The 22,905-nt window shown below is 41.8% G+C and overlaps 1 protein-coding gene across 1 annotated transcript in view; it reads right to left on the bottom strand.

Annotated features, from left to right (window-relative positions):
* pnoc (prepronociceptin) overlaps positions 1-22,905 on the bottom strand; it is an 87,992-nt gene that overhangs the window by 25,936 nt on the left and 39,151 nt on the right. The gene's annotated exons all lie outside the window — the stretch shown is intronic.

Here is a 22,905-nt window from a genome sequence, read left to right as displayed (position 1 = left end):
AGATGTTTTGGCCTTCAACTCCAAGAAATCATAATAGCTGGTAAGCTGGCTGGGATTTCTGTGAGTTGTAGGCCAAAACACTTGGAGACCAAGTGCTATAGAATCCTAGAGTTGGGGGACTTCAGAGGCCATCCAGTCCAGCCCCATTCTCACCAGCTGGAAGATACAATCCAAGTCTTCCTCGCAGATGACTATCCGGCCTTTGTTTCAAACCCCCAGAGATGGAGACTCCATCAGACTTCCAAGCAGTGTAGGAGGAGACCCCCAAAGACCATCCAGTCCAACCCCCTTTTACTAGGCAGGAAGACTCAATACAAGCTTTCCCGACAGACGGCCATCCAGTGTCTGCTTAAAAACCTCCAGAGATGGAGACACTATTGAATCCGAAGTAGCAGCATATTTTATTGTCTCATAGCTCTTCCTACCAGAAAATTATAGACAGCTATTGTATATACACATTATATACAATAGAGTCTCACTTATCCAAGCTAAACGGGCCAGCAGAACCTTAGATAAGCGAATACCTTGGATAATAAGGAGGGATTAAGGAAAAGCCTATTAAACATCAAATTAGGTTATGATTTTGACATATTAAGCACCAAAACATCATGTTATACAACGAATTTGACAGAAAAAGTAGTTCAATACGCAGTAATGTTGTGTTGTAATTACTGTATTTACGAATTTAGCACCAAAATATCATGATATATTGAAAACATTGACTAGAAACATGCCTTGGATAATCCATAACCTTGGATAAGCAAGTCTTGGATAAGTGAGACTCTATTGTATAATGGAGATTTCTATATTATCTATAAATCTCTTTAGAAAATTATTATTCTTTTCACTTTGTACTCTTTTACCACCTCTCCACCCCATACTCTAAAACCCTACCCCATTTTCCTCTATATCTTTAACCATGAACACAATTTTCTTTGTCTTTGTACAATATTGGTGTTGGCTTTCTTCACCACTTTCTATCCATTCCACACAGATCAACCATTTCTCTTGAATTTCTTATGTTTTGTTCTCCTACACATCCATCTCGAGTTATACGTGCTATAATGTCCAATTAGACTTGATCAAACAGATCATTATTCCAGTTTTCCATTTTTTTTTGTCTTTCCATCCCCATGCTATCACCGCCTTTCCTGCTAAAATCATTGCTCAATAAATCTTGTGGGTTCTTTTGCATTTCTCACACCTCAGGTTAGCTTCACCTTGCTAAAGACACCAGGCTGCACACAGAATGTAGTCTTTTGTAGTTTATTAGGAAATAGGGGAAAACGGTTCATAAAAGGCAAAAGTATACAGTAGAGTCTCACTTATCCAACATAAACAGGCCGGCAGAATGTTGGATAAGCGAGTATTTTGGATAATAAGGAGGGATTAAGGAAAAGCCTATTACACATCAAATTAGGTTATGATTTTACAAATTAAGTACCAAAACATCACGTTATACAACAAATTTGGCAGAAAAAGTAGTTCAATAGGCAGTAATGCTACGTAGTAATTACTGTATTTACGAATTTAGCACCAAAATATCACAATGTATTGAAAACATTGACTACAAAAATGCGTTGGATAATCCAGAATGTTGGATAAGCGAATGTTGGATAAGTGAGACTCTACTGTAGTTCCAAAAGATAGTAGCAAAATAAGGCTGTAAGAAACAAATCCATGAGAACAATAGACATATAGCAGAGTCCTTTCAATAGAAACCAAAGTCCCAGAAACGAGGTTACATCCAAGCCATAAGATAACACAGAAAAGCAGATTTGGTTCTTGATTCAAGCGAGGAAATTGCTTTGACAAAGATTTCCCTCTCAGCCGACTGCTTTAATAGCATAACATGAAGGCATTTCTTTGCCCTTTGGCTTCCCTCTTATTTGCTATTCTGAGACTTCTGCGCAAACCCCGAAATTCCAGACGACTAGCACGATCGAGAGATGCGGCCCCATCGTCAAGGCAACAGGCTTTGTAAGTGTTATCAGGCTGAGGCTGGGAGCTGCTCTCCCTTCCTGCTTCTTGCACCTGAGAACCATCCTCACTAACAACATTTCTTCCCATGGGGAAGCCTCCCTGCTCTTCATTTTCCACAGCAGGAACGCCCTGCACCTGAATCCCATAATTCCCATCAGAATCATCTTGAAACTCATCTTGAACCTGAATCCCATCATCTTGAAACGGCATCCCAGAATCCTCATCAGAATCACACGGAGGCTGAGCCACAACAGCATTAATCTCATGGTTCCCAAGTATTCCCATTAACATAAAGTCCATATTTATTTGAAATGGTGTTTTAAATAATTTCTCATTTTTCTTTACTATTTTCCCCCAGAAAATGGTTGTCTTTGGGCATTCGCACCACATGTGGTTGTGCCACCCTTTGTTTGCTCCACAATGCTAGCATGTTCAGCTTATTCCCATCCCATTTTTGATACTTCTCCATTTTAATTTTCTTTACTTACTTCATTAGATCCTCTATTGTTTGCCTTGTGAGTAGACCTTATTTCTGCCATTTATTTCATAATGTTCTTACAATATATTCATAATCTTTGATCATCAGTTTATATATTGGTCCTGGTTCTGTAGCTATCCCATGTAACCCATGATTGAGCAGCAGACAACAAATCAACTCAGTCCTCAATATGGAAGAGACACAGGTTGTAACAATTGGAATCCGTGATATTTGCTTAACAATATTTGCTGATAATAACTTCTGTGATATTTGCTAATGATAATGGCTTAATGAGTGTACTCAGCAATAATTGCAGATGTGTACCAATCACTGCTTTGATTTGCAAACAACACTGTGTGTATATTGATAATTGCCTAATAATGCAAGTTGATATTGATCACTGCTCTGCTCGGCATCTAAAAAATAGTTTATAGTTAGCTCTAACAGCTTCCGAGAAGGGCCAGTTTGACCCAGCGTGAAGCTTCAAAGAATAAATTTTAATGAGTTGTTTGCTAAGATTTCAAAGCTTAAACACAGGGATGATGTAGCAGGGAGGAAGACAGCAAGGCCATAAATCTTCTCATAGACAATGGGAAAAATTCTAGGAGGCAAATTATCTAGCACTGAAATTGTTGTTGTTTATTTGTTCTGTCACTTCTGACTCTTTGCGACCTCATGAACCAGCCCACGAGACCTTGGGCAGATGGGGAGTTTTCCCGGGAAACTAGATTAGGCCTGAGAAAGCAAGGAGTGAAAAATAGACAAATTGGTATTCTCAAAGAGTCCAAGATAAGACCTTGAAGTCCAGGTGTTTTCAGCATGATCTCATGGGTGCCTGGACAGGCTTAAATTAAGTAGTTTGGCTTTAAGCCTCTCAGAGGAGACAACGTTGCCTTAGGAGATGGTTCTCCTGTCTCTGCTCTCAAGTTCATGATTCACGTATTCTCAAGTTTCCTGTTCTGGTTCATATCTTTGTTTCCTTGAGAGGTTTACCTTTGGAGAAGTTCCCATTTTCATGTTTGTGGATTTAAGTCTGAAATACTGCTGTGAATTTTGATTCTCTTGACTTTTTTTGTCATTTTTGGATTACTGCTATATTGTATTTTACTAACCCTTTTGGAATGGCTCTTTCCCCCTTTTTATCTGCTTTCTTTAATAAACATTTTGGATAGAAGTACTGGATTCTGGTGTGGTGCTGGGTGAAAAGGTGTTTCAGTGCTAGAGCGCAACACTAAATACACAAGCTCACAGCAATAAAATAGATGACATAATGGGCTAAAGGCTTAATGGTGCCTGTGCACAGATGGGAAAAGTTTCTCAGGAAATGAAAGTTAAAATTGGCTATAAAAACAAAAATTTGATTGAGTTGTGGTGTGGCGCTCCATTTGTGTAAGTTCACTGTACAGTTTATCTGATCAAGAAACTCACTATAATGGAGATCTCCTGTCTCTAGAAGCTAATAAATCTCTAGAGATTTATTATCAGCTGGCTGTTCGGCAGATTTGAAAGAGGATCTGGGGCCAGGCTGTGGGGGGCCCGGCTGTGGTGCAGCTGGCTAGTAACCAGCTGCTATAAATCACTATTGACCGAGAGGTCATGAGTTCGAAGCCCGGGTCGGGTTAAGCCTCCGACCATTAAAAAAAAATAGCCCAGGCTTGCTGTTGACCTATGCAACCCTGAAAGACAGTTGCATCTGTCAAGTAGGGAAAATTTAGGTACGCTTTATGCGGGAGGCTAATTTAACTAATTTATAACACCATAAAACTGCCAGCAAAACACGAGGAAAAGAATGAGGAAGAATAGCCACCAGTGGACGGTGAAGCAACAGCTCCCCCTGTGGCCGGGATCGTGAAGCTGGAAAGATGTTAAATGCCTCTGTGTCTGTCTAAACTGAATGTTGTTTGTCTGTTGGCATTGAATGTTTGCCATATATGTGTTCATTGTAATCCGCCCTGAGTCCCCTTCGGGGAGAGAAAGAAGGGCAGAATATAAATACAGTAGAGTCTCACTTATCCAACACTCGCTTATCCAACGTTCTGGATTATCCAACGCATTTTTGTAGTCAATGTTTTCAATACATTGTGATATTTTGGTGCTAAATTCGTAAATACAGTAATTACTACGTAGCATTACTGCCTATTGAACTACTTTTTCTGCCAAATTTGTTGTATAACGTGATGTTTTGGTGCTTAATTTGTAAAATCATAACCTAATTTGATGTGTAATAGGCTTTTCCTTAATCTCTCCTTATTATCCAACATATTCGCTTATCCAACGTTCTGCCGGCCCGTTTATGTTGGATAAGTGAGACTCTACTGTACTTTAAATAAATAAAGAAATAAATAAATACTGTAAATAAATAAATAAATAAATAAATAATATCATCATAACCTCCTTCCAAATATTTAAACATGACTCTCATGTCTCCTCTTAATATTCTTTCCTAAACATCAACAAATCCTTAAGCTGTTCTTTAAAAGGATTCATGACCACTTTGACCACCCTCCCTTCGGACATATTCTAGTTTGAAATAAATTGAAGGGAAAGAAAGCATTTGAATGACATTGCCACAAATTGGACCACAGTAGTAAAATGTCACAAAACGAGCCTGCTTGAAACAGTCCAAAAGATTTATGACTCTCTCACTAACTTAGATTCTTGGATTGGATCAGAATGTGTTGGTGTTCTACATTTTGTGTCACTAACAACCTTGGTTAGGCTAATAATCTTGTCCTTTGATTGTTGGTTTCAAATTCCTGCTCCGTCATGGAAAACCAGTGGATGATCTTGGGCAAGTCACACTCTCTCAGCCTCAGAGGAAGGTATTGGCATAACGGCTCTGAATCAATCTGGCTAAGAAGATCTCACAGGGCATGGAAATGGAAGGTGGTTTCCCCCAAAAGTGATTCCTTGCAGAGATTTGTCTCATTGATCCAAATCCAGGCAGCATTCAAGAAACCACAGGAGAGTAAAAACACTTGGAAAGACAGCCCCAAAGATGCTCAAATGCAAAGATATCTCACTGAATAATACCAAAGTCAGACTCATGCATGAAATAGTATTTGGGATTTCTCTGTATGGTTGTCAAGGCCAGACAATGAAGAAAGCTGATAGGATGAGAATCAACATGTTTGAAATATGATGCTGGGGGAGAGTTGTGCGGAAAGCGGGTTGTCAAAATAACAAATGAATCTGTCTCAGGGCAAATCAAGGCTGAACTCTCCCTAGAAGCCACAATGACTGAACTGTTGCTATTGGGCTCCCGGCATATCATGACTCATTGGAAAAGTCATTCATGCTCAGTAAAACGGAAGAAAGAGGAAGAGAAGGAGACGGCAGGTTTGGATTATATCAGTCTAGACCAGGCATGGGCAAACTTCGGCCCTCCAGGTGTTTTGGACTTCAACTCCCACAATTCCTAACAGCCGGTAGGCTGTTAGGAATTGTGGGAGTTGAAGTCCAAAACACCTGGAGGCCCCAAGTTTGCCCATGCCTGGTATACACCCATTGTGTTCCATAAAAGTATAAGGGAACATACAAGAGTTGAATGAAAAGTAATGCATCCACCTTCGTTACTTGAGTTTGGATGGGAATATTTTAATAAATCAACGCAGAAATAGTCCTTAGAATGTGCTCTTTAACTACCACTATTCACTTTTCCACATCATCACCAGACAATTGGATACATTTATTCCAACAATGAACAAGTTTTCTGAAGCGGTCATGAAAGACGTCGACACTCAGTTTCCGCAACCGACATCTCACAGGACCCATCGTGCACAGATCTTCCGATAGACAAGCAAAGCCATAATGTGACCCACACATTCTTGTGAAATGCTTGAAAATTTTCTCTGAGTGATACGACAATCGTCCTGAATCAATCTGTCAACCTTTCGCTTGTGAAACCCGGGGGTTGCTGTCACAGGACGTCCAACTCTTTGTTTGTCACGCAAGTCAGATGTTCCCACCTCAACATCTTTAAACTTACTTGCCCAGCAACGCACAGGACTCACAACACAATCCCCACAAATAGCTTGCATTCTCTGATGAATCTCTTTTGGGGTGACACCTTCTGCCGTCAAGAATTCAATGACTGCACATTGCTTAAGTCTCACTGACCGACTGTCTGTGCAGGGTTCCTTACTCCGCACTTTAACAACACAACCGTTCAATGCCAAGGCTTCCCGCCAAATGGAAGTGTAGAGGAGAGTCTACTGAACAAGCCAGGACCTGAGGCAGACCAGGACTGCCATTTGTTGAGGAGTTATGAAGGTGGAGGCATTACTTTTCATTCAACCCTCGTATCACGAAATATCACCAAAGCAAAAAATGATTTTAATGTATGGTTGGGAAAGCCGCACAGCGAAGGAAGCTGAAAGGAAGAACTCAATGCATTGAGAAAGTAGTCAATGTTTTCAATATATCGTGATATTTTGGTGCTAAATTCGTGAATACAGTAATTACAACATAACATTACTGCATATTGAACTGCTTTTTCTGTCAAATTTGTTGTAAAACATGATGTTTTGGTGCTTAATTTGTAAAATCATAACCTAATTTGATGTTTAATAGGCTTTTCCTTAATCCCTCCTATTTATCCAATATATTTGCTTATCCAAGCTTCTGCTGGCCCATTTAGCTTGGATAAGTGAGACTCTACTGTAATAAGATCAGAGTGAAATAATAAATGTAATAATAATAATAATAATAATAATAATAGTAATAATAAGGAGTCCTCTTGTAAGAGGACTCTTACAAGTCAAACAAGCAGTCAAAGAAGAAGAACATGCCCTGGCAGAATATGTAAAGCAAAGTGAAGAACCTGCATTGATTGAAGTCAAAAATCAGAAACTCCTCAAAGCACAGCAGACAAAAAACCAGTACAAGAAAACCACACTACAAACTAGAGCTGACAGCTGGCACAACAAAACATTGCATGGAAAGTTCCTTGACAAAATTGAAGGAAAAGCTGATAAGGAGAAGACCTGGCTCTGGCTCACGAATGGGACCCTGAAGAAGGAGACAGAAGGCCTGATCCTTGCAGCCCAGGAGCAAGACATCAGGACAAAGGCAATCAGGGCCAAGATCGAAAAATCAGCTGATGACCCAAAATGCAGACTGTGCAAGGAAGCTGACGAAACCATGGATCATATCCTCAGCTGCTGTAAGAAAATCGCACAGACAGACTACAAACAGAGGCACAACTATGTGGCCCAAATGATCCATTGGAACTTATGCCTCAAGTACCACCTCCCAGCAGAAAAGAACTGGTGGGATCACAAGCCAGCAAAGGTTGTGGAAAATGAACACGCAAAGATACTGTGGGACTTCCGAATCCAGACTGACAAAGTTCTGGAAGACAACACACCAGACATCACAGTTGTGGAAAAGAAAAAGGTTTGGATCATTGATGTTGCCATCCCAGGTGACAGTCGCATTGATGAAAAACAACAGGAAAAACTCAGCCGCTATCAGGACCTCAAGATTGAACTGCAAAGACTCTGGCAAAAACCAGTGCTGGTGGTCCCGGTGGTGATGGCACATTAGGTGCTGTGCCAAAAGATCTCAGCTGGCATTTGGAAACAATAGACATTGACAAAATCACGACCTGCCAACTGCAAAAGGCCACCCTACTGGGATCTGCACACATCATCAGAAAATACATCACACAGTCCTAGACACTTGGGAAGTGTTCGACTTGTGATTTTGTGATATGAAATCCAGCATATCTATCTTGTTTGCTGTGTCATACAACGTCGTTGTGTCAATATAATAATAATAATAATAATAATAATAGAGTGAAATAAATGTAATAATAGCAACAATAATAGAGAAAAATAATAAATGTAATAATAATAATAATAATAATAATAATAATAGAGGAAAATAATAAATGTACCATATATTCTCGAGGATAAGCTGACCCAAATATAAGCCAACCAGGACCCTCACCTGAGTATAAGCCGAGGGGGGCTTTTTCAGTCTTAAAAAAAAGGGCTGAAAAACTATAAGTATATACAGTACTTTCAAAGTAACTAGTGTGCAATTAAACACGAATAACAATTTTAAACCAGGCACAGAACATTTTTCAAATTTTGTTATGTAGTGTTATTGACCTCAAGGACATAGTTTTCCTTTGCTGTGGCACTGACATGTTGACTGATTGCAATCAGGACTATGTTCAAATGCACAGGAAGAAATGTACAATGTGGCATTGAGTTAATGGAATCCCAGGGACTTGTACCAAGCAGCCTGTCGCAGCAGGGAGCGTCTTACGGCAAGCTTTTCCCCCTCGGTGCCCGTTCAGTAAAAATTCCTGATTTGTATTTCATTTCACGCAATGATGAGCGATGGCTCCCGACCAGCTCCCTCCCCATCTGACAGATGGATCGCAGAGGATGAGGCGGCCGTTCCTGGCCGGAGGGAAGTTCGTCTTATGACGCACACGCTCCTTGCCTACCTCACCGCTCCGGGAATTGGATCCAGCGCTGTGTAAAAGCTGATACACTCCAGAAAGCATTGCTGCTCCTTCCTTACTCCCAAGGATGATTTTTTTAAACAAGGTGGACAGGTACATCTATAGGTAAAGGTAAAGGTTTACTCCTGACATTAAGTCTGCCATGGTTTGCAAAGACACTGTGCTGTGTATGTGTTAACTAGAAAACGAAGTGCATGAAGCCAATTGGCTGAGCCTGCAAAGACCTGGGGGTTGATTTGATACTGTTTCTGTTCTGCTGCTGCAGGACCAGTTTGGACAAGTTTTCAGTGCTGGGGAATTGATTTGAAACTGTTTCTGTTCTGCTGCTGCAGGACCAGTTTGGACAAGTTTTCAGTGCTGGGGAATTGATTTGAAACTGTTTCTGTTCTGCTGCTGCAGGACCAGTTTGGACAAGTTTTCAGTGCTGGGGAATTGATTTGAAACTGTTTCTGTTCTGCTGCTGCAGGACCAGTTTGGACAAGTTTTTAGTGCTGGCGAAAGGAGAGCCATGCGTGAGTTAGGGCCTTTTACCCTAGCACTTAAGACCTGGCTTTTTACTAACACTTTTGATCTATGTTAATTTTATCAATATTTGTATGTATGTATTTTTATCCTTTACAATTTTATCTTGTAAATTGCCTAGAGCATCTTGGATGGAGGGCAATTAATAAGTAATTAAATGATGATGATGATGATGATGATGATGATGATGATGATGATGATGATGATGATGAAATGAGCAATTGTACTTAGAGAGGCCTTGCTGTTTTGAGGCCTTTTTTGCTGCTGAGAAAAGAGGGAGAAGAACCTGGACTGTATTCTTCTTTGAAGCAGATCTCTAGACTGAGAAAGGACTGTTTATGACTGTGGACTTCTGAACGTGATCAAAGGTTTTCTCCTGACATTAAGTCTGTCATGGTTTGCAAAGACACTGTGCTGTGTGTGTTAACTAGAAAACGAAGAGCATGAAGCCGATTGGCTGAGCCTGCAAAGACCTGGGGGTTGATTTGATACTGTTTCTGTTCTGCTGCTGCAGAACCAGTTTGGACAAGTTTTCAGTGCTGACTGAGTACTGCTGGTGAAAGGAGCAATTGTACTCAGAGAGGCCTTGCTGTTTTGAGGCCTGTTTGCTGCTGAGAAAAGAGGGAGAAGAACCAGGACTGTATTCTTCTCTGAAGCAGATCTGTGGACTGAGAAAGGACTGTTTATGACTGTGGACTTCTGTAAGTGATCAGAGGGACTCTTGTAAATACCATTGTTTTTGATCTCTTGGAATCAGTAAAGTTCTTGTATTTTTGTTCTGCAAACCTGAGTGGCATGTTATTGTTCTGCGGGTGACTCTGGCTCATGGGCACACGCAAGAGCTTCCATTTATCATCATCAATCCATAACAAAGTCTTGTTGTGTCTGACTCTGGGGGTTGGTGCTCTTCAGTTTAGAAATGGAGATGAGCACCAACCCCCAGAGTCAGACACGACTGGACTTAACGTCAGGAGAAACCTTTACCTTTACCTTTACTATACGGGGAGGCTAATTAACTCATTTACATCACCATAAAAATATCCAGCAGCATGCGTGCCAGATGAATGAGGAGGTACTCCATCAAGGACTCGGCGTCACAATGGATGATGATGCAACAGCCCCTCCTGTGGCCGGAATTCAGCATACCCTCATCAAAGCCAGAAGCTAGAAATGTTAAATAACCTCGGTGTCTGTCTCTGTGTGTCGTATGTCTATGGCATTGAATATTTACCATGTATATGTACATTGTGATCTGTCCTGAGCCCCCTTTGAGGTGAGAAGGGCAAAATATAAATACTGTAAATAAATAAATAAATCCTGATTGTAGATTTATATATATTGCAGTGGTGAAGATTAAAGCCTCTGGATATGTTGGATGAAAACCTGAATCAGTGAGCTTAATAAACATTGTGTTGATGAAGTCCGATGCTTGCAGTTAGATGGGCTGAAGCTTGTTTTTTGCTGAGAAAGGACCCAGCTGTATTTTGCTTGCTTCTGGGACACTTGCTATCCAGAGTGTAGTGGTTCAGGGAAGGGATCTGAAAACTATAAATCATTTCACAAACCCATCCTGTGACAATATCTAGAAGAGTCAATAACAGCCAAGTGTTTCACTTTCAGATAGTGATGAGGGAGTGCAATTAGACAGAAATGCGAGGTTGCTTCTGAGAACTAGACTCCCCAGGCGTTTTCCAAGGATTGCGGCCAAAAGGCTGGGAACCCAAGGCCAAAGAAAGGCGTTCATGTTTTGCAAAAATGGGTAAATAGAAGGGATGTGAGCACAGCCTTTCAGATCAAGCAACTTTGTTTTTAGAGCAAGATCTCCTGCCTTGTTCCTGTTTCAAGACTCAAGTTCTAGTTCAGGGTTTGCCTATGTGTTTTGGGAAAGTATTTTGCCTTCATGTTCCTGTTTGTTTCGTGTACCTTGGATTTTGCCTTGAAGATCATGTTCCTGTTTTAAGCCTTGATTTCTAAGGATTTACTTACTGTCTCTTGAGACTGGATTCTATTTTGAGCATTGCCTTTTTCTGATTGCATTTTTACTTTACCTTTTGCTACTTATTTACTAATAAACTGTTTATACCAAGCCTGTCTCAGTGGGCTTGAGAGCAAGGTGGACCCTCGCTGGGGTGCAACGTTAATGTAGTTTGACTCCAATTTAATGGCCATGGCTCAATGTTATATAATCCTGCGAGTTGTGGTTTTGCCATTTCTTTAGCTGATCTACTCCAGAGTGCTGGTGTCTGATCAAACTACAACTCCCAAGATTCCATTGCATTGAGCAAGAGCAGCTAAAGTGGTGTGAAACTGTAATATTTCTACGGTGTGGCACATTCTCTCAAACTTAGAGGGAAATAGTAAATCTAAACCTTTGCCAAGACAATGCTATGGTAGACTTGCTATAAAGAGACATGCCCAAGAAGCACATGTAACATGAAGATTAAGTATAAATACAGCTCAGGAACTTTGGCTATAACGTATTGATAACATAACAATGAATAATGGGAAGGTATGTGGTTAAAGAGATAGGGGACTTGGATTATGTTACAAAAGGAATTTTAATAACATGATCTATCTAGCTGGTATATAATGCCTACAACACATGGATGGATTAAATGATATAAATTGATTAGGATGTATAAAGGGATCTTAGGTGCCGGTGAGAAATGAGGAATGAAAGGTAGAAATATGGATTTAAATACAAAACATTATTCAGCTGGAAAGAGTCATAGAAGATGATGGAAGATTTTAATTTTAAATCAGATGAAGGGATGGGTAATGGAGTTGATAAATTTAATTAGTAGAAATAAGCATAATGTTTGATTTGTTGAGAAAGGTTGATAGGGATGGATTTAAGCCTTGAAAGCTCTATTGATTGGGTTACTGTGAGTTTTCCAGGCTGCATGGCCATGCTCCAGAAGCATTCTCTCCCGACGTTTCACCGGCATCTATGGCAGGCATCCTCAGAGGTCGTGTGTTCTGTTGGAAACTAGGCAAGTGGGGTTTATATATCTGTGGAATAATGTCCAGGGTGGGAGAAAGAATTCTTGTCTGTTGGAGGCAAGTGTGAATGTTGCAATTGACCACCTTGATTAGCATTGAATAGCCTTGTAGCTTCAAAGCCTGACTGCTTCCTGCTGGGGGAATCCTTTATGGGGAGGTGTCAGTTGGCCCTGTGATTCCGGCCATGAAAGCCTTCAACAACCCTTATTGATTATATATTTTGTGATTTTAAACTGTAAATTAATTGAAAATTAGATTATTGGAAGACAGGAGAAGCTGTCTTTACAGATAGGGAACTATAAATGACTATATGCCTTTAAAACTGCTAGAAGATCGGAAGTCATGTTTTCCATTTAGTTTTTTCTTTTGGCTGTTACTTTTTCTTTCCTTTTCTGTGCTGTTTTCCTTGTTTCATTTCCACACATTTAATTTTTTTATTATATTTTTGAAACCTATAATATAATATTTTTAAAAATGAATAGACCATCTCCAGCAATATTAATGGCTATGAAGAGAGCAGTTTGAAACCATCAAATTGCTAAAAGCTACTAAAAACCCAGAAGCATTTTACACTAGAAAATAAAACCAAGGAGAAGTAAAATATCCAGGAAAATAAAACCTAATACATGTTCCATTAAAATAAAAGATACTTTCCCCTCCAATTCCAGAAAATGAATAGATTTGATATCCAGGTGAGCAGGAGAAAGAAGTTCCATCATGAAACTACATTTTCTCTGGTAGCTATCTATGTTAAAGCATCAGGGTAGGAAGGGATCTCCAAAGGGCATCTAGTCCAACCCAGGAAAAGATCCCATAGTTAAGGTTTCTCTGGGAAGTATCATCAGCCTTCTTTGAAATTTGCTGGTGAACATTAGGCTTGTGGACGGCTTCGGAATGGTCGGTTCCCTTCGGCCAATCTGGCTTGTTCAGCTTGCCGGCAGGACTGCTGACTTGAAAGTTGGGTTGCTGATCCGAAGGTTCGAATCCGGGGACAGTGCAGATGAGCTCCCTCTGTCAGCTCTAGCTCCCCATGCGGGAACATGAGAGAAGCCACTCACAAGGATAGTCAAACATTCGGGCATCCCCTGGGCAACGTCCTAGCAGACGGCCAATTCTCTAACACCAGGAGCGACTTGCAGTTTTTCAAGTTGCTCCTGACACACACATAAAAAAAGCTTGGCTGGCTGGTCATAACAGTAATGGCTTGAGCATCATTTACCAAAAACAAGTCATGCCAGACTAATCTGATCTCTTTTTTCGATAGAGTTACGAGTTGGGTCGATACAGGGAATGCCGTGGATGTAGCCTACCTGGATTTCAGTAAGGCCTTCGACAAAGTCCCCCACGACCTTCTGGCAAGGAAACTAGTAAAATGTGGGCTAGACAAAACTACGGTTAGGTGGATCTGTAATTGGCTAAACGAACGAACCCAAAGGGTGCTCACCAATGCGTCGTCTTCATCATGGAAAGAAGTGACAAGTGGAGTGCCGCAGGGCTCCGTCCTGGGCCCGGTTCTGTTCAACATCTTTATTAACGATTTAGACGAAGGGTTAGAAGGCACGATCATCAAGTTTGCAGACGACAACAAATTGGGAGGGATAGCTAACACTCCAGAAGACAGGAGCAGAATTCAAAACGATCTTGACAGACTACAGAGAAGATTGGCCGAAACTAACAAAATGAAGTTCAACAGGGACAAATGCAAGATACTTCACTTCGGCAGAAAAAATGGAATGCAAAGATACAGAATGGGGGACGATGCCTGGCTCGATAGAAGTATGTGTGAAAAAGGCCTTGGAGGCCTTGTGGACAACAAGTTAAACATGAGCCAACCATGTGATGCGGCAGCTAAAAAGGTCAATGGTGTCTACTGTCTAGATCCAGGGAAGTCATGCTCCCCCTCTATTCTGCCTTGGTCAGACCACACCTGGAATCACACTGTGTCCAGTTTTGGGCACCGCAGTTGAAGGGAGATGTTGACTCTAAGTTGGAAAGCGTCCAGAGGAGGGCAACTAAAATGATCAAGGGTCTGGCCCTATGAGGAGCGGCTTAAAGAGCTGGGCATGTTTAGCCTGCAGAAGAGAAGGCTGAGATGGAAGTCCTAGGGAGGAGGGAGCAAGCTTGTTTTCTGCTGCCCTGGAGACTAGGACGCAATTGAACAATGGCTTCAAACTACAGGAAAGGAGATTCCACCTGAACATCAGGAAGAACTTCCTCACTGTGAGAAAGGCTGTTCGGCAGTGGAACTCTCTGCCCCAGAGTATGGTGGAGGCTCCTTCTTTGAAGGCTTTTAAGCAGAGGCTGGATGGCCATCTGTCGGGAGTGCTTTGAATGCAATTTCCTGCTTCTTGGCAGGGGGTTGGACTGGATCGCCCATGAGGTCTCTTCCAACTCTATGATTGTAGGATTCTATGATCCACGGATCTCCTGGAATTTGGCCAACAGAAACGGATTGAGGTTGCACAAGCCGAAATGCACAAGCCTAGTGAACATAAGAAATTCAACAGAAACGGATCGAGGTTGCACAAGCCGAAATGCACAAGCCTAGTGAACATGAAAAATTCCAGCAAACTGAAGGAGGGTAAATGTTATCATCAGCTTCAAACAAGGGGAGAAAAGAAGACCCAAACAACGACTGCCCCGTCAACCTTACGTTAATACAAGGAGAGTTTCTAGAGCAACAGTGTGATGCAACAGCTAAAAAAGCCAATGCAGTTCTAGTCTCTGAATCATAGGAGAATAATGTCTAGAAATTTCTAAATCCTCTGTAGCAGACATGGGTAAACTTGGGCCCTCCAGGTGTTTTGGACTTCAACTCCCACAATTCCTAACAGCCGGTAGGCTGTTAGGAATTGTGGGAGTTGAAGTCCAAAACACCTGGAGGGCCCAAGTTTGCCCACTATCTACCTGCAACTCAGTTTTCTTCTTTTCCTGCTCCCTTCCATTTCGCAAACATTTGGCTTTTCTTTGTGAGTCATGTTTTTTTTTTCCATGATAGAATCAAAGTACAACAGTTGAGTCATGTTGACTTCCGTGCAAAATTCCGACTTCTATTTCCTCTCGGTGCTCACTCTTTTGCCTTGTTTGGCAGTCAGGTCAGGACTATGAATGCAATTTTAGAGCCAAAACCTGTGCTTCAGGAAGCACATTACGGTGACGGTATAAGAATGATGTTACAGAAAGGCAATATGATCGAGCACGATATCTTAAGCATCCATCACGGTTGTGCAGAATGTGGCATTCGATAACAAAACACCAGGGCAGTTACCTGCCAGATTTAAGATTTGCAAGCTGCCTTTGGAGGCTTTTTGGCTTGAAGGTAATGTATAAATACTTGTCTCAGGTTTTGGCTCTGAAGTCATAGAGACCTGGTAAGAGGGTATGTGTGTGTGTGTGTGTGTGTGTGTGTGTGTGTGTATTAGCTGTGCCCAGCCACGTGTTGCTGTGGTGTAGTCCTCAGTGGGGTTTTCTTCGTGGCATTCAAGTTGGCCTAGAAAGGATTCCCCTAGCTAGGAAGCAGCCAGGCTTTGAAGCTGCAAAGCTATTTAATGGTAATCAAGTTGGCCAACAATAGAGCCCCTAGGTAGGAAGTAGCCAGGCTTTGAAGCTGCAAGGTCACTCCTTGGAAAATGATGAGTATTGTGGCCAAATTTGGTGCGATTTGGCCCAGTGGTTTTGTTGTTAACTCAGTTCTAATTATGCACATTACACACACACACACACACACAAAAGCTGTGCCTGGCCACATGTTGCTATGGCATAGTCAGGCTGTATGGAAAATAACGTAATGCGGAGCAGCCAGGCTTTGAAGCTGCAAGGCTATTCAGTGCTAAGCTGAATAAGGGATTTATATATCTGTGGAATGCCCATGGTGGTAGAAAGAACTCTTGTCTGCTTTCATTCCTGTTTATTTGTTCAGGTTTTTTTTAGTGGAGGTCATACCTTGGATGTGTTGGTGTATTGTGGCCAAATTTGGTGGCATTTGCTCCAGTGGTTTTTTGCTAACTTGGTCCTACAAATATACATTACATATAATTTAATTCTTGCATCTTCTTCTTTTCAGGACTTTTTTAAAAAGTCATATTTGTGCACCACTTGGTGTTTTTGTGTAGAGAGAGCAATATCTTGTGCATTAAACACACCATGGAATCCCATTGGTGCCTTACACATGTATATGTTTCCTTATGCCCTTTCTTGGCTGACATACAATGTCCATATTCCACCGAAGATTATGGAAACGTGGTTTTTAGATATGAGGCCACTGCACATTGATAATGACTTGTGCATTGATTTTATGACTGCACATTACATGCCGCATCTCAATGAACAACATCCACAACTGATGATGAAATAGCGTAGTCCTCTAACGACATCACGGTGCATTAACTCTGTGAGTGTGTAGTCATGGCACAACTAGCACATTCATCTCTCTCCACTCCTATCATAGATTCATTACAAACCTAGAGTTGGAAGAGACCCCAAGGTCCATCCAGTCCAGCCGCGTTCTTCCACGAAGGAAGACACAAATTTATGTATTTATTTATTTTGTACCCACTCTCTAATCTGTTATGATTATTTTGGATTCAGACCCATTTAAGGTGGAAGGTGAAGGTAAAGGTTTCCCCTGATGTTAAGTCCAGTCGTGGCCGACTCTGGGGGTTGGTGCTCATCTCCATTTCTAAGCTGAAGAGCCGGCGTTGTCCGTAGACACCTCCAAGGTCATGTGGCCATTGGCATGACTGCATGGAGCGCCATTACCTTCCCGCTGGAGCGGTACCTATTGATCTACTCACATTTGCATGTTTTCGAACTGTTAGGTTGGCAGGAGCTGGGACTAACAGCGGGCGCTCATTCCGCTCCTGGGATTTGAACCTGGCACCTTTTGGTCCGCAAGTTCAGCAGCTCAGCACTTTAACGCACTGTGCCACCAGTGCCAAACAGGGATTTGATTTTGGCCCTACCTTATTCTCCACCTTCATCACTATGATACTGCACCTTGAGAAGCTTCTCACCGGAATGGAAATCATTTATTGGACAGATGGCAAGCTATTTAACCTCAGCAGACTGAAAACCAAAAGCAAGGTCATAACAACATATGTTATAGAACTCCAGTATGCTGATGATAACGTGGTCTGTGAGTATTCAGAGGAAGACCTACAAGCCACTCTAAACACCTTCGCAGAAGCATACGAGAAGCTCGGCCTCTCACTGAACATCGAGAAAACCAAAGTGCTCTTCCAACAGGCACCAACCTATCCTTCAGCAATGCCAGAAATAAAGCTAAATTGGACAACATTAGAAAATGTTGATCATTTCCACTCCCTTGGTAGCCACCTCTCCACATAAATCAACATTGAGACTGAAATACAACACCGCCTGAGCTCTGCGAGTGCAGCATTTTTCCAAATGAAGCAAAGAGTGTTTGAGGATCGGGGCATCCATAGGGATATCAAGGTGCTTGTTTATAAAGCCATTGATCTCTTAACCCTATTATAAACCTGCAAAATGTGGACCATCTACAGATGTCACACTCAACTCCTAGAAAGATTTTATCAGCATTGCCTCCGAAAAATTCTGCAAATCTTTTGGGAAAACAGGCAGACCAATGCCAGCGTGCTGGAAGAAGCAAAGACCACCAACATTGAAGCGATGCACCTTCGCCATCAACTCCGCTGGACTGGCCACGTTCTCCAAATGCCTGATCACCGTCTCCAAAAGCAGTTACTTTACTCCCAACTCAAGAATGGGAAACGTAATGTTGGTGGACAGAAAAAGAGATTTAAAGATGGGCTTAAGACCAGCCTTAAAAACTGTGGCATAGACGCAAGAACTAAGCCCTGGCCCTTGAGCGCTCTAACTGGAGGTCAGCTGTGACCAGCAGTGCTGCGGAATTCGAAGAGGCACGAATAGAGGGCGAAAGGGAGAAACATGCCAAGAGGAAGGTGCATCAAGCCAACCCTGACCAGGACCACCTTCCATCTGGAAACTGATAATAATAGTAATAATAATAATAATAATAATAATAATAATAATAATAATGAGGAGAAGACCTGGCTCTGGCTCACGAATGGGACCTTGAAGAAGGAGACAGAAGGTCTGATCCTTGCAGCCCAGGAACAAGCCATCAGGACAAAGGCAATTCAGGCCAAGGTTGAAAAATCAGCTGATGACCCAAAATGCAGACTGTGCAAGGAAACCGACGAAACCACTGATCATATCCTCAGCTGCTGTAAGAAAATTGCACAGACAGACTACAAACAGAGGCACAACTACGTGGCCCAAATGATCAATTGGAACTTATGCCTCAAGTACCACCTCCCAGCAGCAAAGAACTGGTGGGATGACAAACCTGCAAAAGTATTGGAAAATGAGCACGCAAAGATACTGTGGGACTTCCGAATCCAGACTGACAAAGTTCTGGAACACAACATACCAGACATCACAGTTGTGGAAAAGAAGGAGGTTTGGATCATTGATGTTGCCATCCCAGGTGACAGTCGCATTGACGAAAAACAACAGGAAAAACTCAGCCGCTATCAGGACCTCAAGATTGAACTGCAAAGACTCTGGCAGAAACCAGTGCAGGTGGTCCCAGTGGTGATGGGCACACTGGGTGCCGTGACAAAAGATCTCAGCCGGCATTTGGAAACAATAGACATTGACAAAATTATGATCTGCCAGCTGCAAAAGGCCACCCTGCTGGGATCTGCGCGCATCATCCAAAAATACATCACACAGTCCTAGACACTTGGGAAGTGTTCGACTTGTGGTTTTGTGAAACGAAATCCAGCATATCTATCTTGTTTGCTGTGTCATAATAAAATAATATGCTTTATTTATATTCCTCTTTATCTCCCCGGAGGGACTCAGAGCAGCTGAGGAGGAAAAGGAAAGGGCTTGTGGCTGTTAAGAATTGTGGGAGTTGAAGTCCAAAACACCTGGAAGGACCAAGTTTGCTCCTGCCTGGATGTAACCATACTTTCTAGGCACATAATATTGCATTTACAGCATTTCTAGCATAGCAAAAATGGCAGAGCTTGGCAAACATTACAGGCCACAAGGAGATGTCAGGTATTGTAAATACGGAGTTTATCAAAGTCACTAAAACAGGTTGCATGCAGCTGAATCTTTCATTCTTATTTTACACCAACAGACCAAGGTTGTTTTTAGCTGTAAGGGCAGTGTTGTTCATATAATTTTCTCCAAACTATATGGATCTTAATAAATTTTGCTGATATTAAGGGTTGGACTTAGCAAAGCAAGCTAAAATGCTAGCTGCAGAAAATCCTGCTGATCGAAACGTTGGCAGTTCAAGCCCGGGTTGGGGCGGAGCACCCGCCGTAAGCCCCAGCTCACCTAGCAGATCTAAGACATAAATGTAAGTAGATAAATAGGTACCGCTTTAAGGGGGAGGGTAATAAAAGGCGCCCATAGGGATATGCTGACGATTCGATTGGGAGGATGTCTAAGGACGACAAAGCTCCTCGGCATGGAAGATGGAGAGACAGCATTCCCACATGGCTGGAATCGAGCACAGACTCTAGATGCCGGAAATGGAAAAGATAGGAAAAGTCTTTACCTCTGTTTGCGTATTTTCTGTCCTTGTTAACTGTATAACAGTATTGCATGTTTGCCGTCTGTGTGTTCTGTAATCCGCCCTGAATCCCCTCAGGGAGATAAAGCAGAATACTGGGGTTGAATGAAAAGTAATGCCTCCACCTTCGTTATTTGGGTTTGGATGTTTTAATAAATCAAACACAGAAATTATCCTTAGAATGTGCTCTTTAACTACCACTATTCATTTTTCCACATCATCACCAGACAATTGGATACATTTCTGCCAACGATGAGCATGTTTTCTGAAGCCGTCACGGAAGAAGTCGACACTCTGTTTCCGCAACCAGCGTCTCGCAGTTCCCATCGTGCACAGATCTTCCGATAGTCAAGCCAAGCAATAATGTGACCCACACGTTCTTGTGAAATGCTGATGATGCTTGAAATTTCTCTCTGAGTGATACGACAATCATCCTGAATCAATCTGTCAGCCTTTTGCTTGTGAAACTTAGTGGTGGTTGCTGTCACAGGACGTCCAACTCTTTGTTTGTCACGCAAGTCAGATGTTCCCACCTCAACATCCTTAAACTTACTCGGCCAATGATGCACAGGACTCACATCAACACAATCTCCATAAACAGCTTGCATTCTCAGATGAATCTCCTTTGGGGTGACACCTTCTGCTGTCAAGAATTCAATTACTGCACAGTGCTTAAGTCGCATTGACCAACCGTCTGCGCAGGGTTCCATACTTCACACTTTAACAACACAACTGTTCAATGCTAAGGCTTTCCTCCAAAAGGAACTGTAGGGGAGAGTCTACTGAACAAGCCGGTACCTGCCGCAGGCCAGGACTGGCATCTGTTGAGGAGTTACGAAGGTGGAGGCATTACTTTTCATTCAACCCTCGTATAAATAAAGTATTATTATTCTCCTCCCTCTACTGTCTTTTGCCTCTCTCTCTTAAAGTCAGCATTATTCCTAAGTCCAAACCTTCTGGGGGAAAGAATTCGGTTCACCCACTTTGATGCCAGGAAAAAATAATTGCGTTGGCAACATCCGGCGTGTGCCGAGCAGCAAAGTAATCCATAACCCACAATAAAACAGGTATGGTGTTTCAAATGAAATGCTTTTGTACACGGGAACAATGACAATCTGCCTGTTAAGTGCTTTTCATCATCATTATGCCTTTTTATCGAAGTCGTTAAAACATCAGCTGCTGGGACTCTTAATTTTTGGCAAATGTGGAAATATTGAAATGAGAAACAATAAAAGAAAAGCTCACAATTCCCTTGGACTACAAAACACGCAAAGGGATGGCAATAAACAGAAGTTTTTTATCCGTCGGTACATGGATAAACAAAGCCATATTTTAAAGCAGATTGACGGATTGGGGTTTGTAAAAGGTCCCCGTCGGTTCTAAATCTCGAGGGCAGAATGGGTTTCGTACCCAAAGTACGCTCGCCATCCGGAGATTTGTTTACTTCCATTTATCGTGGGGTCGAGTTTGAGAACTTAACTTTTATTTATTTCATTCGAGGCATTGTGCGTCATCCTTCAGCCCATCTCTCGGCATATGTGACATCAAGCACGGAGCTAAAAATGTTAAAAACAACCTATTTGGAGAATTTTCAAGGGCCAAAGGCTGTTCAAGGGTGCATCTACAGCAGGCATGGGCAAACTTTGGCCTTCCAGATGTTAGTTTGTTGGAATAGTCGAGCATTTCTGTGTTCTCAAATAATATACTGTGTCCAGGTTGGTTCATCAAGTGAACCACTCCAATAACTATCATGTCGAAATACACAGAGAAGACACTGAAATCCACAAGCATGTGGACAACTTCAACAGAAAGGAGGAAACCATGAAAATGAACAAAATCTGGCTATCAGTATTAAAAAAAACCCTCCAAAATCAGAACAATAAATAAGGAGCAGCACTCTGAAAACAGAAGAATTCCAGACAGGAATCAATCAGGGGTAGCTAACAACTCTGAGCAAAGGATTTCCCCAGGCCAGGATGTGAAGCTGGGAATGCCATTTAATAACAACAACAACAACAACAACAACAACAACTTTATTCTCAGGGCGGCTTACATGGGGCCATGCCCGGACATAACAGCACAAAATCAAAATCAAAACAACAAGCAAATCAACCAACAATAAAGCATCATCATGGATAAAAACAGTCATAAAAGGTCAATATACAAAATAAAATATTACAATCATGAGTTGGATCCAAAGATCTGGGTCAAGGTGCAGAGAAAATGTCAAGTCTTTAAATTTAATGCTTTAAAAGGTGATTAATTACATCATTCACACTGGCCTCCAAGAGACAAAAGTTCTTCCCACCACCCAGGAACTTCCACAGATATATAAACCTTCCTTGCTTAGTTTTCTCCAATATACCTCACAACCTCTGAGGATGCCTGCCATAGATGTGGGCGAAATTTCAGGAGAGAATGCTTCTGGAACATGGCCATACAGCCCAGAAAACACACAACAACCCTGTGATCCCAGCCATGAAAGCCTTCGACAACACATGTTCCAGCTGTAACACGTTCAACAGAAAGAAGGAAACCATGGAAATGAACAAAATCTGGCTACCAGTATTAAAAACACCAGAATCAAGACAGTAAATAAAGAGTATCACTCAGAAACAGGACAACTCCAGACAGCAAACAATCAAGTGCCAGTAAACACTTCCCAAACAGAGGGTGCCTTCAGGCAACAACAGCCAGGCTACCTCTATGCAGATACACCCACTAGTTGCTTTTGCCGCTACAAGGCTACTCAATGCTATTCATGCTTGCTAATTGCAACATTCATACTTGCTTCCAACAGACAAGGGTTCTTGGGCATTATTCCACATATGTATATATACACCCCAC

The sequence above is a fragment of the Anolis carolinensis genome, chromosome 1 (genome assembly GCF_035594765.1).
Source record: "Anolis carolinensis isolate JA03-04 chromosome 1, rAnoCar3.1.pri, whole genome shotgun sequence".
In the NCBI taxonomy this organism is placed as follows: Eukaryota; Metazoa; Chordata; class Lepidosauria; order Squamata; family Dactyloidae; genus Anolis; species Anolis carolinensis.
This window is presented reverse-complemented; position numbering and strand designations above follow the sequence as displayed.